This window comes from Eriocheir sinensis, chromosome 3 (assembly GCF_024679095.1).
Source record: "Eriocheir sinensis breed Jianghai 21 chromosome 3, ASM2467909v1, whole genome shotgun sequence".
NCBI classification, from domain to species: Eukaryota; Metazoa; Arthropoda; class Malacostraca; order Decapoda; family Varunidae; genus Eriocheir; species Eriocheir sinensis.
In genome coordinates this window covers 15,858,445-15,871,626 of record NC_066511.1, presented here as the reverse complement: position 1 = coordinate 15,871,626, position 13,182 = coordinate 15,858,445, and the positions used below count along the sequence as shown (strand labels likewise).

The window sequence follows — 13,182 nt, the reverse complement described above, 5'->3', positions numbered from 1 at the left end:
AGGGAGAGAAGAGAAAGAAATTCGAGTTCAACAAACAGACAAGAACACACACACACACACACACACACACACACACACACACACACACACAGTCCCCCCTCACACACACTTATATTAATACAGGCCTTTTAAGGTAAGGAAGTGCAAAATCTCTCTCTCTCTCTCTCTCTCTCTCTCTCTCTCTCTCTCTCTCTCTCTCTCTCTCTCTCTCTCTCTCTCTCTCTCTCTCTCTCTCTTCTTAAGGTCGTTTTTAAGGCGCCTCAGAGCCGCTACTCATTCAAGAAAGCGAGAAAGATAAAAATACGAAATCCCGTTCTTGAAAACAGAGGAGGATCTCGTTTGTGGCTTTGGCTTAACTCCGGCAAATCTTCTCTCTCTCTCTCTCTCGCTCCTTCCCCTCTTTTTCCTCTCCCTCTCCCTCTTTCCCTCCTACCCCTCTTTTTCCTCTCCTTTCCGCTCCTTCCCCTCTTTTTCCTCTTCCCTCCCCTCTTTTCCCCTCCTACCCCTCTTTTTCCTCTCCTTCCCCTTTCTTTCTTTTCCTTTCCTCCCTTTCCTGTCTTGCCATTCTTAACTCATCTGCCAAAACGTTTCTCTAAGCTCTTATAAAACCTCAAAAAGAACCTGGTTTATGGTCTCTCTCTCTCTCTCTCTCTCTCTCTCTCTCTCTCTCTCTCTCTCTCTCTCTCTCTCTCTCTCTCTCTCTCTCTCTCTCTCTCTCTCTCTCTCTCTCTCCCCTCGCCAGTAAAGGCAGGTGTTAGTGTTGTGTTTGCCGGCAATGACACCTGAACACCGTGTAATCTTCTTCCTCCTCCTCCTCCTCCTCCTCTTCCTCCTCCTCTTCCTCCTCCTCCTCCTCCTCTTCACTCGCTTCATCACCCTTTTACTCGAGGCTCTACTGATAACGCGAAGACTACCTGATCCTGCCTTTCACTCCCCTTTTCAGTCGTGGAGTTTGTGTTGGTTTTTTCAGTTATCTGTGTTTTATTATATACCTCTCCTGCACCACTAACAAACCAAGTTCTATACGAGGAATGAAGATGCAGAAGAAGACACTATATCTGACAGAGAAAGACACAAAATCCATCCAAAACAAGATAATACAAGACACATACAGAAAGATACATTACAGAAACTCACACATCGTAAAATCCAGAGACACACGCGGCTTACAGGTAGAAGAAAGCAAGGACCAACAATTAAACACACTTTAATAGTCCTCCCCAAGCAACACTACCCAACATTTGCCCTTCCATCCACACCACCATCATGCCGGCTAAGACTCAGAGCAACCACCACCACCACCACCACATACCAGCAGCAAGGAGGGCAGACTCAGCGCTCCCCTCCGGCATGCAAGGATCAAGGTCAGCCCGGCACTCAACACCCTTACCCAGTCCCCTTAACCAGTCCAGCGTCCGGCAGATCCTCTCGAGTCCAATAAGCAAATCAGCACAACGACCGCCACTCCACCACGACGGTCAGGAAGGGCAGGGAAGGACGGTGTTGTGTTGGCGTGATCCTTAGGAGGGGAGGGAGGAAGGGATAGAGGGAGAGGGGGAGAGAGGGAGAGGGGGAGAGAGGGAAAGAGAGAGGGAGCGGGGGAGAGATATAGAGCATACAGGTAGGGTGATAGATAGATAGATAGAAAGACAAAACTAAAGTGATTAAAAGATTACCAAAAACATGCATGCAAAGTGACGAAAGGAAGGGTTAAGCTGTGTGTGTGTGTGTGTGTGTGTGTGTGTGTGTGTAAACGACCGATAGAGACCCCCCCAAAGGATTATTCAAAGAAGAGAGTATTAACACGAACAGAATAAACAAATGCAAGTGAAAAAGTAGAAATATATACAATCTCGGATCACAAACCATTGACCTTGTGAGTAATCCCAACATATCCGTGCCTACTGACCTTACCTAACCTCGCTCAAATCTCTTCGACAGCTGACTGACTAATTTCGACCGCAGTACAGTGGTTAAAATTCATCGGCATGCGACCTGTTAACGACGAAATCAACAGAAGCTTGAGCCATTAGCAGGGTGTGGAGCCGGTGGGAAGAATAAGCGACGAGAAGCAGGAAATAATGTCACTATAGGGTATTTTTTTATCTCCCTAGCCACTGAAACGATTACCAAAACGTCGACATAGTAAGAGTGAAAAAGCGTCGACTTCAACACTTACAAATACATCAGTTGGAGTGACTTAAGAACTCCCGAGGAAATAGAACAACATACATCAAATTAGTGGATGTCAGCAGCACATAAGAACAGCGAATAGTGGAAACAGAAAATAAGGATACAATGGAAAAGTACTCAATACAAACTCTGCCAAACTGTCCCCAAGAACCGCAACACAGTATACGGTACCTAAATCCGCAACTAAAGTGTGCCCAAAACCGCGACTCAATTGCCAAAAAAAACGCAGCTCATTGACAAGCAACGCAACTCGGTACCGAAAACCGCGACTCAATTGCCAAAAAAAACGCAGCTCATTGACAAGCAACGCAACTCGGTACCGAAAACCGCGACTCAATTGCCAAAAAAAACGCAGCTCATTGACAAGCAACGCAACTCGGTACCGAAAACCGCGACTCAATGTGCCAAAAAATCCGTAACTCAGTGTCCCCAAAACCGCAACTGTGTCACAAACCGCAACTCAGTGTACCATAAAACCGCAACACAGACGCAGCAAGAACACTCCTCGTCCGTCAGGGAGGAAACACAACGCGAGTTTCGAAATGAATCCCCGAAACGAGGCTTCATATGGACCGTTCCGAACAAGTGAGCCATGATGGACGGGCGAGTAATGGGGAGAGAGAGAGAGAGAGAGAGAGAGAGAGAGAGAGAGAGAGAGAGAGAGAGAGAGAGAGAGAGAGAGAGAGAGAGAGAGAAACTTGGTAAAAGACAAAGCAAACACACACACACACACACACACACACACACACACACACACACACACTATTTTTTACGCCACCCAAACTTTCCTTCCCTTCCCATCACAAATCTAATTCCTCCTCCTCCTACTCCTCCTCCTCCTCCTCCAAATCCTTCTCCTCCTTCTCTTGGTTATTCTACTCTCTTTGACATCCTTCTCCTCCTCCCTTACCACCTTCTCCTCCTCCTCCAAATCCTTCTCTTCCTTCTCTTGGTTATTCTACTCTCTTTGACATCCTTCTCCTCCTCCCTTACCACCTTCTCCTCCTCCTCCGAATCCTTCTCTTCCTTCTCTTGGTTATTCTACTCTCTTGACATCCTTCTCCTCCTCCCTTACCACCTTCTCCTCCTCCTCCGAATCCTTCTCCTCCTTCTCTTGGTTATTCTACTCTCTTTGACATCCTTCTCCTCCTCCCTTACCACCTTCTCCTCCTCCTCCGAATCCTTCTCCTCCTTCTCTTGGTTATTCTACTCTCTTGACACCATTTTCCTCCTCCTCCTCCTCCTCCTCCTCCTCCTCCTCCTCCTCCTCAGGGTGGGGCGGGATGGCATTACCAATAATCTGGTATGGATCGGCGGCGGGCGCGGCGGGGCAATACTCGATACCCGTAGCTCAGAGGCGGCCAGACCAAAACTCCTAACTCCCCTGCATGGAAGACGAGGGAAGAAGAACAGGAGGAGGGGGAGGAGGAGGAGGGGAAGAGGAGGAGGACCGCGAAGTGAGGAAACAACAAGGAGGAAGAGATTTCAGACTTGGGAGGGGAAGAACAAGAGACCTAACTGGAGGAGGAGGAGGAGGAGGAGGAGGAGGAGGACCGTGAAGTGAGGAAACAACAAAGAGGTAGAGATTTCAGAAGAGAGAGGAGGAAGAGGAGAAGGAAGAGGACGACGAGGAAGAGGGAGGAGGATTTAAAGAAGAGTTTGCAAGGAAGAGGAAGGAGGAGGAAATAAAACCCAGACGAGGAGAGAGAAGAAAGTAAGAAAATAACGAAGGAGAAAACGAAGAGGAAGAATAAGAGGAAAGAGAAAGGAAAATGAAGAAAAAGAACAGAGGGAACGGAACATCCAGAGAAAGAAGAGGAGGAGGAGAAGCAGGAAGAAGATGAAGAAATGGAGAAGATTAATTAAGGGCGAAGAGATCGACGTTAACCCGGAAGCGAAACGAAAGACCAGAAATGAAACGTCAAAAAGAAAACAAAGAAAAACGGAGAAGGAAAACTACGAAATTGACGAAAGACGAAGAAGAGGAGGAGGAGGAGGAGGAAGAGAACGCGGAGGAGGAGGAGGTAGGAGAAGACGAGAAACAAGGAACAGGAAGCGTATGCGGAAACAGTCAAGGAGGAGGAAGAGGGACAGCAAAGGAGAAGGAAGAGGAAGAGGAGGAGGAGGAGGTAGGAGAAGACGAGAAACAAGGAACAGGAAGCGTAGGCGGAAACAGTCAAGGAGGAGGAAGAGGGACAGCAAAGGAGAAGGAAGAGGAAGAGGAGGAGGAGGAGGTAGAAGACGAGAAACAAGGAACAGGAAGCGTATGCGGAAACAGTCAAGGAGGAGGAAGAAGGACAGCAAAGGAGAAGGAAGAGGAAGAGGAGGACGAGAACAAGGAACAGGAAGGAGGAAGAGGGACAGCAAAGGAGAAGGAAGAGGAAGAGGAGGAAGAGGAAGAGGAGGAGGAGGGCGCACAATACGAGCCCATTAGTGAACCCCGCACTATCGCAGCTAATGTTTCGATAATCTCTGGCCGCCCATTGGTTGGTTGTTGCCTCCCTACACACAACCCAGACCCAGACCAACCCCTTCCTGCCTTCCCCTTCCCTCCTCTCGCTCGCTCATTCCTTCCCTCCCCTCCTCACCCCTTACCTTTCCTCCTCTTCCCCTCTCTTCACTCTCCTCCCTTCCCTCCCCTTCCTTTCTCTCCCTTCCCTTCCTTTCCTTCCCCTTTCGTTCCCATCTTCTCCTCTCCCTATCTCTCCTCTCCTCCCTTCCCCTTTCCATCTCTCCCTCCCCCCTTCCGCCTTTCCCTCCCTTTTTCCGATCCCTTCCTCCCTCCCTCCCTCTTCTCTCCCCCTCCTCTTCCCCCTCCTCTCCTTCATCCCTTCCTCCCTCCCCCTCCCCTTCCCCTTCCCTACCCTCCCCACCCCTCCCCCCTTCCCAATAATGCCGAGCCACACCAATCACCGCGCGAGTAAACACAAACACCCACACGCACATACGCACGCACATACGCAAACAAACAAATAAATAGATATGGAGTTAATAAGTTGGCGGCCGCGTGTGGGAAGTACTTAATGCTAAATGATAATAAATACAAACGTTATCCTGGCAGATGTATGTAAATGAGCAATCAAGTGGTTAAGATACAATTCTATAATTAGCATGAATTCCAAAAAGACGCGCAGACATGAAATTATATATAAAGAAAATTAAAAGACATGAAAATATATGTAAATGAAAATAAGACAAGAAAATATATAAAAAGAACAGAAGACAAACATGAAAGTATATAATTATAAAGAAAAGAAAATACATGAAAATTGATATAAAAAACTTAAAGACAGGGATGAAAATGTAAATAAGGAAAACAATAGACATGAAAATAGTTATCAAGAAAATAAAAGAAGTATGTTTAGATCAATGAAAAACAAATATATATCAGTGTAAATCTGGACAATATTCGAAAAAGAAAAAAAATGAAAAAGACTAATGAACTATTTGTATATCGTTTACATCATAATAGATTTTCTGATTTGCAAACTTGGGAAATAGTTGAAATTACGTTAACATGTTCTATACAAAATTATCTAAAGCAGAATAATAAAAAAAAAGAATAAATAAACAGAAGCAAAAATAAAACCTTGCAGCAAAGCCATCAGTTAATTAAACTTTGTCGAAATAAATGAACAAAAATAATAATGGAAAAAAGTTTTAAAAAGCGTGAAAAAAATCATTATCTCGAAAACAAAGGAAAACGGATACTAAAAAAAATCTCCAGCATTGATTGGCCCATAAGTGATGACGTCAACGAGTCTCTCTCTCTCTCTCTCTCTCTCCTGCATCTATTTATTAATCTATCTATCTATTTATCTACATATTTATATATCTATCTATCTCACTATCTACATGCCTATCTATCTACCTATCCATCTGTCTATCCATACATCTATATCTATTTATCTATCTATATATCTATCTTTATCCATCTTTCTGTTTATCCTTCATCTATGTCGATCTTTATTTTTCTACTTATCTATATTTATTTATCAATCTATCTATCTATCTATATATGTATACCTATCTAACTATATCTATATACCTATCTATCAATCAATCTCCCTTTCCAGTCCCCTCCCTCCTACTCCTTTTCCCTCCTTCTCCCTCTCCCATCCCATCTCCCTCTCTCTCCCACCCCCTCCCTCTCCCTCCCTCCCTGCCGTCAGCCATCCATCACCTGTAGTCCACTCATCATCCTCCCTGGCCTCCATCACTCACGCCCACCATTCACCACCAAACAGCCCCTTCAAGACACTCTCATCCGGCCTAAACGCTGTATTCTTCGCTAACCCTCGGCCTCTGTTGTTGTTTGTGTGGTGCCGCGCGCCGACCAACGTGCCGTGGCTGTCAGGGTATGCATGAGTACGGACGATCAAAGTAGTGCGTGGTTTGGGTGAGGTTCCTTGGTTTGGTAAGTGATTGATGGTGTTTGCAGTGCTCTGGGAGGGTTGGTAAGATTGCCTGCCTGTCTGTTGTGTGGCCGTATATATGGAGATATCGATAACAGGTGATTGATGTTTGTTTGTTTTTTCGTCTTCACGCTAAGAACCATATTGGTAGTGTTGATATTTCTTTTAATAGTATATGAGTACATAAGAACATAAGAACATAAGAACGCAGGAGTCTACAAGAGGCCGGTAGGCCTGTACTAGGCAGCTCCTTTGACCCTAAGCTCCCGTGTATCTATCCCCACCTAATATCGCTGTCCATGAATTTATCAAGTCTATTTTTGAATGTGACAATTGTATTGGCACTCACCACATGATTGCTAAGCCCATTTCACTCATCCACCACCCTGTTAGTAAACCAATTTTTGCCTATGTCCCTGTTGAATCTGAATTTATCCAGTTTAAACCCATTACTTCGTGTCCTACCCGGTTCTCTTACCAACAAAACCTTATGAATGTCTCCCTTATTAAAGCCCTTCATCCATTTATAAACCTCGATCATGTCTCCATGCACCCTTCGCCTTTCTAGAAAATGCAAGTTTAACTGTTTGAGTCTTTCCTCGTATGGCAAGTTTCTCAACCCCTGAATCATCTTAGTCATCCTCCTCTGCACCGATTCTAACATTTTGATATCCATTCTGTAGTAAGGTGACCAGAACTGAACCGCATAGTCAAGATGAGGTCTAACTAATGCTAAATATAGTTTGAGGAAGACAAAATATAGTTTGAGGAAGACCTAAATATAGTTTGAGGAAGACAAATATAGTTTGAGGAAGACTAATATAGTTTGAGGAAGATAAAAGAAGTTTGAGTAGATAAAAGAAAAAAAACGATTGAGTATAGTATAATACCCACCGCTAAACCAAGATAGAGAAAATCTTGTAAGCATAATGTGCACTCTTTAAACTAAAAACCACTTCGATCCCCTTGTTTCCGTCTAAAAGAAATACTTGACTAACTAAAGGGACAAAAAAGCATCTGGTATAATATCCAATGCACCACTAAACAAAAAACAACAAAAAAACAACAACAAAAAAAACAACTTCGCGGTAAAATGTGTACCTTAACACCTTGACCCATCGATATAACTTTCCCCCAATAACAGAAACAAAAACTACCTAAAAAAACGGTCTTCCACGTACTTTAAAATCGAACACTAAAACGTGAGACAGAAAACGTTCCAGGCAAAGTATGTACCTTTAACACCAAGACCCATTTCGATATAACTTTGTCCCCCCATAAAAGAAACAAAAAAATAAAACAATCCCAAATAATAGTAACTGTTCCACGTATTTTGAAAGCCAACACTCAACCACGAGAGAAAGAAAACATTGCAGAAAAATTATGTACTCTTCAGACTTAAATCCATATCGCCACAGCAACTTCACCCGTAAAATAAACACAACAACACCTTACAGCTAAAAGAAAAACTAGTAAATGTTCCACGTATTATAAAATCCAACACTAAACCTTAAGAGAAAGAAAACATTGTAGGTAAAATATGCACTCATCACACTCAAAACACATATCGACACAGCAACTTCACCCGTAAAATCAACACAACAATACATTACAGCCAAAAGAAAAACTGGTAAATGTTCCATGTATTATAAAAGCCAAAATTATACCTTAAAATAAAGAAAACATTGTAAGATAAATATACTCGCTATCTAACACCAAAAAATAAAAATAAAATAGCAAATCTTCCACGTGTCATAAAACCAAACACCAAACCATGACACAGAACCCATTGTAAGAGAAATTTGTCCCTTTATCGCCAAAACCCATTCCACTACAACTTCTTCCTCGTAAAACAAACACTAGATTACCTACCAAACAAAAAATATAGTAGACGTTCCCCGCATTCCAAAATTCACCGCTGAAACACGAGAATAAAAATGCAAGAAAAATATCGTCACCTCCGTAAACAAACCGCCTAAGTAATTATTTTCTACTCTACAGGAAATAGGAAAAGAACTGTCATTATCTCATTTGGCTTAAGATTTAGGCAGAAATGAAAAGGCCAATTCTAGAACACTCAAACCCTGAATGACGAAAGCAACTCTACAAAAACGGGTGTCACGTGTTAAAAAAATGATGTAGACAAAAACCTGGAAATCGCTGAAAAATGACGTAGGCGATTGTTTTATGAGGGTGACGATATGTACTCTTCGGACTGAAATCCATATCGACACAACAATTTCAACCCTAAAATAAAAACAAGACTTGCTACACCCCCAACCCCAAAAAAGAAAAAAAGCCAATGTCCCACGTATTTTAAAACCCACCACTACTATAACCCGCGAGAAGAAAAAAAAAACGGGAAAACATTGCAGGCAAAATATCTGGCTGGCTCGCTCGCTTCCTCCTCCTCCTCCTCCTCCTCCTCCTCGTCTCCGCCACTAAAACCCTTTGTGTCCTTAGCGTATAGATTATCACTTGCCAAAACACCGCCTGGGTCCTGCATAAAGTAATCCCACACCTCCACTTTCCGGGACCACTCTTAGCGACCCTCTGTATATACTCGAACCCCTTTTCCGCACCAGCGCTGGGCCATCTCGGGGAGCTAAGAGGGTATCGGATAGTATTCAGGGGGTATTTAGTGGTATTCCGGGGTATTAACAGTAGTATTCGGTAGTATCTGGGCGGCATCGGGGTCGTAAGGTGTGGCAGCTTCATGGTGATCGTTTTGTGATTGCCTTTAGGACGGGTGGTAATGGCGTGAGAAGTTTGGGTTCATGTTGTGTTGTGTATTAGCTATGAACGTTTATGTGTTTGCTACTAAAGCGCATACTACTACTACTACTACTACTACTACTACTACTACTTCTACTACTACAATTACTACTATTATCTACTGGTCTATCTACTTATCTATATTGTTATGGTACCCTCGTCTAACTCGAGCCTCGAAGCGCGCCATCAAACATCACCACTTCACCAATAACCAACTCACGCACAAATCCTCGAAGCTCCAGCAACACCAGCGCATTCACTCGAGGACTCGTGACTCCACATCGAAGCTTCACCCATCATTCAATTGAATGTCACTAAGCCTCACACTTCGCGGGCCGTCTCGCCCGCCGAGGTTATAAATATACCTCCAACTGCTAACCCCGGCAGTCTCATCCGAGGTAGCTCACTCTCCTGAGGACGCAAGGACTCATCACTTGTGAGCTAACCAGGATTCACCAAGGGGTCTGATACACACACACACTTACATACACACATCTATCCACATACTCATTCTCACGTGTATATATATTTGTTCCTTGTGTGTAATTTCTAACTCTCAACTAAACACCTCAGTGAACCAATATTTCGTTCCACAATTGTAATTCATATTTGGTTCCTCAATGGTAATTCTCATACTTGGTTCCTCATTTATAATTGTAACTCTAACTAAGCACTTCAGTGATCCAAACCACTTTTGTCATTACAGCATCGCCTATTTTGTCATGTTCTCTTCTGATGTCAAGTCATTATTTGTCTTATTAGGTTAAGTTTTAATAATAAGTAAAATTACCATTTACTTTCCCTTAGCCTTACAATTATGTTATGTCACAGTTAGCTATATTTTCAACACAAATCAACCCCTAGACGTCAGTTAACTGTATTCATAACAATATTCTATTTCCACATAATAATCCACTATCTACATATGATTCCTAAAACGATTCAACCTATATCTGCCCATCTATTAAACCACTTTTTTTATTATATGTATTCCCCCTATTAATGCAAGATGGCGCCACTATAAACACTCGCCTGCGCCAGAACGGGCTGGGCCGACCATCAGGCCCCACCTAGAAGAAGCCTTGGGCCGACCATCAGGCCCCACCGGGAAGATGCCTACCGGCGCAATAGGCAACAACGTATAAAAAAAAAAATAATAATAATCCTCTTAGTAATCATGCTTTGAGTAATATGCCTTGCCAAGTAGAGTAAAAAGGATCAAGTGTACCATATATAGAATTCAAACCTTCAAGCCATATATTGATTAAGAGGAGTATTTGGTCTTATTATATGAAGCGCAAGAGAAAAGTACTGCCCATCTATTAAACCACTTTTTTATTATGTATTTCCCCTATTAATCCTCTTAGTAATCATGCTTTGAGTAATATGCCTTGCCAAGTAAAGAGTAAAAAGGATGAAGTGTGCTTTATATTGAATTCAAACCTTCAAGCCATATATTTATTAAGAGGAGTATTTGGTCTTATTGTATGAAGCGCAAGAGAAAATTACTGCCAAAGATACATACAGATTTATGCCTCACATGGAGAATGCCGCTTAGTTCCGTAACGGCAGAGGAGAATGCGTATTTTTCCGTCCACGCGAAGAATGACAAACATTATTCAGGGTTCAAGGAGCCAAGCAAAAAGAGGCTCGCAAATTGGGGAGCGGATAAATGGAACAAAGTTTGCGTCGATGATGATAGCGAAAAAAAGTTAAAATAAGCAGGGACGTTTTAGTGGAAGAGTGGATAGATTGATGTAGAGATCTGGGAGCGTGTCAACAATAGGTCAAAAGGAGCTCTCTCACACGCACACACACACACACACACACACACACACACACACACACACACACACACACACACACACACACACACATACAGTCCATTAATCCTTCGCTAGATAAGAGAAAGAAATGCAGGCAGGCAGGCAGGAAAGAAAGAAAGAAAGAAAGGAGAAAGAAAGAAAGAGGAGAAGGAAAGAAAGAAAGAAAGAGGAGAAAAAAAAGGAGGAAGAAGAGAAGGAATAAGAGGATGAGGAGGAAGTCAATATACAGAAATGGAAGACAAATAAAGAAGAAATAATTTATCAAAAAAGAAGAAGGGAGAGAAGAAGGTATTGAAGAGAAGGAGGGAGAGGGAGAGGAAAAGAGGGAGATGGAGGGAGGGGGCAGAGAAATAAGAAAGATACAAGGCGGGCGAGTCGTGAATCACCAAGGAGAGAGAAAAAAAAGGAAAAGCGAGTGAAGAAAAAGAGATACAACTAAACAACAAAGGAAAAGGAAAAGGAAGAAGCAACAAGCAATACGAAAAGTTTATAAAAGAAAAAGAAGACACAGCGAGAGAAAGAGAATGAAAAAGAGAAAGAGAAGAAATATAAATGACAGAACTGAACAACAAAAAAGAAAAATAAAGGAAAAGGAGGAAGCAACAAAAGCACAAAAAAAAAAATATAAGTTGATAAAAAAAAAGGCAAAACAAAGACAAATGAGAGAGAGAGAGAGAGAAGGAGGAAATCAGGCGTCGCTTATCGTAATGAACGGGTCCGGGGTCACGATGGGCAGCACCGGAGATGAACAGGGCGTCCGGTCATCTCTCTCTCTCTCCCCCCCCCAAGCCCCGTTAAGCCAGCCGGCCTCGCTTCCAACACGTCCCGCGGCCAATCACGTCTGCTTTACCTCACACTTTTTTCCTCGCGCCACACACTCGACGTTTCTCTGGACGCTGATCATCACAACACCCGTGAGATGTGTACGACGGAGTATTATTGATGGTTGTCTTGGATGGATTAGTAGTATTGAGCCGTTAGAGAACCGGAATTGATAATGAAAATAGTGATGATAAGTATAGAATAGGGTAGGCGGTGGCTGAGTCGACAGAGTGACGGCGCCGCGTTCAGGAGGACGCGAGTTCAATCCCCGCCCGGTGCCACCAAGCTGGGATTTTTCAGCCGCCGCCGAGTGGCTTAAAACTACCCACATGCTGTCCAGAAGACCACCTATCAACCCGGACTCTAGATTCTTGGATTAAAGATGAGCTCCGGGAGGGCAGCATGAGCCAATGCAAGATGGCGCCACTATAAACACTCGCCTGTGCAAGAACGGGCTGGGCCGACCATCAGGCCCCACCGGGAAGAAGCCTACCGGCGCAATAGCCCGCGACGTTAAAAAAAAAAAATACGGAGAAACATGGAAATACAGGTAACATAAACCCTACCGGCTCATTACGAGAGTGCTTACTCTTGTAAATTGATCTCCTCGACAGTCACTTAGTGCCTGTTGAGCAGATGAAAGCACTTCGAAAGTCAGCTCACTGCTCACGCAACAAAGTAACGGTCGATGCGATTTTTAAAGGAGTTGATGGTTTTCGCACTGACTACTAGGAAAGTTATTTCAATGACGGATGACTCGATTTGAGGGAAAAAAATAAAAATGTCTATTATTTCGCCTCGCTTGAATGGGCAGACCATTATTTCCAACTGTTGTGTTGGTTTGCAATTCAAAGAAGTGATCAACGTTATTAAACTTCTTCATGTACCTGAAAACCTGAATCATATGTCCTCGTAAGCGCCTCTTCCATCGTAAAGAGATGGGATCGCTTAGGTCGTTTTTCATTAAGCTGGCATAATATGATCAGTAGTAGTAGTAGTAGTAGTAGTAGTAGTAGTAGTAGTAGTAGTAGTAGTAGTAGTTGTAGTAGTAGTAGTCCTAATCTAAATCATTTAACCAGTACTAGTTACAGGTTTTCAATATGTCATGACATCGTGCTTTTTACATTAAATGCTTTCACATCTCTTCCTAC

At 43.1% G+C, this 13,182-nt stretch overlaps 1 long non-coding RNA gene across 3 annotated transcripts in view; it reads right to left on the bottom strand.

Moving 5' to 3' along the window:
- LOC127005725 (uncharacterized) overlaps positions 1–13,182 on the bottom strand; it is a 155,573-nt gene that overhangs the window by 1,435 nt on the left and 140,956 nt on the right. Inside the window, exon 3 of one of the 3 annotated variants that reach the window (XR_007758884.1) lies at positions 1,497–1,519. The exons of the other annotated variants lie outside the window; for them this stretch is intronic. This is a non-coding gene — a long non-coding RNA (uncharacterized LOC127005725). Of the gene's footprint in view, positions 1–1,496; positions 1,520–13,182 lie in introns of those variants that run through there. 3 annotated transcript variants of the gene reach the window in all.